The following is a 4,880-nucleotide window of genomic DNA, read 5'->3' as shown; positions in this document are numbered from 1 at the left end:
AGGCTTTATAGCTCCCTTCCAGCTCTAAATCTAGGACTAATGACTGTTTAATCTTCACATCACTTCTGTGAGGTAGGAATGGCAGAAATTCTCATCCCTATCTAGCAGAGGAAGAAGCTAGGATCCAGAAAAGGGCAATGACTACCCACAGTTGGTGTTTTACAGTGTCCACCAGGACTGGAGCCAAGGGCTTCTGCTCCGCAATGGCAGGTTTGTGAGAAAATCATGGCCCTTGTGTCAATTTCTCCCCTTCCTTCTTTTATCTGTTGCCTTGGATCCATTTCTCAACTTGCATTTGGAAGCTTATGACCAGGCTGGTGGCCTCTCAGGACACTAGTGGCTGATGGCACCAATGTGCCCAGAGGACTCTGGCTGGGCCAGGAGTCTTCCACCCACCCTTCAGGTGGCTGCTCACTCAGTAAACACCTATTTGGCCTCCTGCATGCCTGTCCTGAGCTAGGTGCTAGAGGAGACAGTTGTAAGCAACATCTTACTCCTACCCATACAAAGCTGTCTAGTTGGAGAAGCAACATGTACCCAGAGTATTCTACTACAATAAAAATATAATTTAAAAAATCTGAATTTGAATCAAATTTCTGCCACTTATTACTACCAGGGTGACTGGTAGTCTGTCACTAATCTGAGTCGCTAGTTTCTTCTTCCTTAAAATAAGAAGTTTTCATATTTTAAACACTTTAATTATCTGAAGGCTATGTAGTTTCCAAGGTTCCTTCCAGCTCAAAATCCTATGATCCTAAGAAATGTCTACTGAGTGACAGAAAATTGGAAATATTGATTTGTTGGATAACGATCTTCCCAGTCACTGAAGTGTTCAGGCAGAGGCTGGTTGGTAGTTTCAACAAACACTGTCGATACAGAACACTAACCTATTTTCTTTTGCAAGAAGCTTTTCCCAGTCTTCCTTAAGTCTAGTGTCTTCCTTCTTGTAATTAGCCCCAATTTGTCATATACAGATCTTGTTAATACATAGTTGTTTGCATTATCTCCTCAGTAACTGTGATCTCTGAGAGCAGGGGCTAGTTTTTTGCCTTTCATTGTATCCCTAGTCTGAGCACCTAACAGGTAAGTGCAATAAGTACAATTTGACTGAATGACTAGACTGACTAGACTTACAAAAACACAAATTAAAACAGTCTTCCCTCAAGGAGCTTATTCTTTTTTTTTTTTTTTTTTTAACATTTTCGTAGCTATCCATTGTTTTTCTATCCCCTACATTTCTGAAGATATCTCTCTTTCCTCTATCCAGTGATCCATACTACCACATCAAGAGAGTGATGATATTCCATACCCACAGTCCCATCTACCTCTGCAAAGAAGATGGAATAGGACATTTTCTCAATTCTTTGGGGTCAAGCTTGGTCCTCCAGCATTCAGTTTATTTTTTGTTGTTATTTCCTTTCACCATTGTCACTGTGAATATTGTTTTCCTGGTTCTGCTTCCTTCACTCTGCATCAGTCCTTATAAATCTTCTCTTGCTTCTTGGAATTCTTAGTATTCATTCCTTCTTACAGTCTGGTAATAATTCCATTCCATTCATATACCACAACTTTAACCATCCCACAATGGGTGGACATCTACTTTTATTTCCAGTTTTTGCTCTCAGAAAAACTGTAGCTTGCATTGTATTGTTCAGGACCTGTAGAAAGAGTCCTTTATTGTGAACCAGGTGACCTAGCTTCAGATGTCTTCCATTTATGACATATTTAGTTCAAATTCTAGCTTAGCTACATAATTGCGATCATAGATCCAGAGCCAGATGAGATCTCAGAAGCCATCTAATTGAATCACCTCATTTTACAGATGATGATACTGAGACTTATGCTGGGTAAGTGACTTGTCCTTGGTAATGGTGGGATTTGAACCAGATGCTCTAAACACTGTATCACACTACCTTCTTCCAGATACAGCTCCTGTGATTCACAGTCCTTTGAAAAGCAGATTCCTATATGACATGCGAGTTTGGACTAAAAAACAGTGACCTCTTCCAACCCTGACAGTCCATATCCTTAAAGTTCCTTCCAGTTCTAACATCCTATGTTCTAAATCCCCTTGCATCTCTGACATGCTGTATTGTATTATACTGTGATCTCTCTTGCTTTCAGGATCTTTTAGTCTGGTACCAGGGATGAAGATTCGTGGCCGCCAAGGCCAGGGGGGGACCAGAGTAGAAGCAGCCTGCTATATGAGAAAGCCTGAATTTCAAACTAGGAGACCTGAGTTCTATTTCCAGCTCTGCTACTTGTCAGAGCCATAACTAGGAATTTTTTTCCACTGGGATGTGAGGCAGTACGAAAGATAGTCTGACCGTAGTACAACCATCCCAGGAGAGTCTGGCCCACAGTTCCAGTGGGGGTAGAGGAGGCATGCTGTGTGGAGAAATAAGGCCTTAGGAAAGGGCTACTATGACAGAAGACCTCTGGGGGATGCTGGTCTGGGGCCAAGCCAATAGAAACATGTCTTGCCCCAAACATAAACTATCAAAAGACTGGGCAGTATGAGGGTAGAGGTCTTTGGACCACCACAACTAGGAGGCCTGCTTCTCCTGCCACAATGAACAAAGCCCAGTTCTAGTCCTGGTCTCCTCACCTATAAAACGACAGGGTTAAACTCTCTACTGTCTAGGGTAGCCATGCTTGATCTTCTGATTCTCAGGGCAGAAGATACTTAAAAACACTCCTCAGAGCCTCCTGGGTCGGAGCACACTAGAAAGGTAGTTTAGTATTGGGCAAGGAGAGCCCTAGAAAGGCAGGCAGCTGAAAGAACTGATTCTAGCTCTGTCTCCACCCCTGCTACCCTGAATGACCTTGGGCACATCCCTTTCATTATTTATAAACTGTAAAGTGCCAGGAAACCGTGAACTATTATTACTAAAAATCAGTGCTCATACTTTGAAAACTCCCTTTTACCTCCCAGGCCCTCAGCCTCTACATAGGGTTCCTGCCAGTTTGACCTTGAGCATAGCCCTCAGAAGGAAAACTCCAGCCCCTAACCCAGTCCTCTAGGAGAATGGCGGGGAAAGGCTAGAGTGGACACAAGGTGTTTGGAGTCCATGCCTGAGTCCTATCTCCCTTCCCTTCCAGCAAACCAAGGATCCCCTGTAGGGTGGAAACAAGGTTAGGAGACCCAGACCAGGTCAGAGCTGACAGCTAGCCCAAGGAAGAACAGGGAGCTGCCTTTAATCTCAGGAAGGGCAGAACGGCTCCAGTCAGTCTGGGCAGAGGGAGCCCAGAGGAAGGGAAAGGGAAGTTAACTTGAGAAAAGGGTGGTCAAGAGGGTGAGGAATGGGGGGTTGGGGGGAGAAGAGAAGAAGGGCCCCCTCCCTCATCCTTCTGCCTCTGTCCCTTTCAATCTTCCAAGTAGCCCCAGGAGGCTGGGCCTAGTTTGGGGACCCGGCTTTGTGCTTGGCCTGATTACCAAGGGTATTCAAGGGTATATAGCAATCCACCGAACTATTATTGTCCTCATTTTACATAGGAAGAAATAGAGACCAAAGGAAGAGTGACTTGCTCAAGGTCTCACATCAAGTTAGTGCCCCACCTTAGACTAGAACTCAAGCCAACTTCCAGGTCAGTGTTATTTGATCTATTCTGCACTGACTTGCATACCCTGAGGGCAGCTAGGTGATGCAGTGGTTAGAGGACCAGTACAGGAGTCAGGAGGACCTGAGTTCACCTCACCTCAGACACTTGACACTAGCTGTGTGACCTTGGGCAAGTGACTTAACCCCAATTGCCTTATACTGGGTCATCTGCAGTCATCCTGATGAATATCTGGTGACTGGATTCAGATGGCTGTGGAGGAGAAGTGAGGATGGTGACCTGCACAGCCCTTCCTCGCTCCAAACAAAGTCAAGTGCAATAAATGTCATCATTTCTCTGATGACATGGCCTTCTTCGGCAACAAAGAACGAACACACACGCGCGCGCGCACACACACACACACACACACACACACACACACCTACTGTTATGTATCCTTGTTTCCTCTGGAAAAAAAAAAGATCGATTGTTCTACAGAGGAATCCCCACCTCCCTATCAGTCCCCAACAGAGGAAGAGAGTCATGACCTTCTCTCACCCTCAGTTTCCTCATCTCTGAAATGGGGACAAAACTACTGCACTTCCACCGGCCAAAAATTGTTTTCAGGAAAGTGCTTGGAAACATTCAAATTCTGTACTAAAAGGAAATGTTATTATTATCATCCTTCTTTAATGATGGGGACGCATTCAGGTCATGATCGACCAAGGAATACAGATTAGGCCAAGTTCAAGACTCACCTCTTCCTCAAGCAAAATATGTCCCTCTGTGGATATGGGGCAGGAACAAGGTGGCAGGGAGCTTGCTGAGACCAAGTCTGTGTCCGGTTTGCTAAGGCCGAGGACAGAGGGCCCTGTGCTCAGTTTATTCAGAACCCAGGGAGGGCTACTGCCTGTAGCAAGAAGGGGTGGGGCTCAGCACCCCTGGGCTCTCCTCTTCCCAAGCCTAGGTTCTTCTAAGGCAGCAGGAAAAAAGGGTGAGTTTAGAACACTGCCCCCACCCCAGCCTCAGTGTCACATTCTGCACAGACACGAAGACCTAGAGGCCCCCAGAGCTCACCAAACCCACCCTTCCCCTAGGATGGGGGAAGCATCACCTCCCAAGGCAACCCATTCTACACTGGGATAGTGAGTAGTGGGGAGGAAGGCTTTCCTAATACAGAGCTGGAATCTGTTTCCTTGTAAGTTTTCCCTCATTAGTCCCAGCTCTGCCCTCTGAAGGCCTCTGAAGACACACTTTCCCTCAGATACAAATGGCTCTAGTCTTGTCTTCTTTTGTCTGAAGGCCTTCAGTCCGGAGGCTCAGGAAGCCTTCTCTCCAGA

This window comes from Notamacropus eugenii, chromosome 1 (genome assembly GCF_028372415.1).
Source record: "Notamacropus eugenii isolate mMacEug1 chromosome 1, mMacEug1.pri_v2, whole genome shotgun sequence".
Classification (NCBI taxonomy): domain Eukaryota; kingdom Metazoa; phylum Chordata; class Mammalia; order Diprotodontia; family Macropodidae; genus Notamacropus; species Notamacropus eugenii.
Note: the sequence above shows the minus strand (reverse complement) of the source record.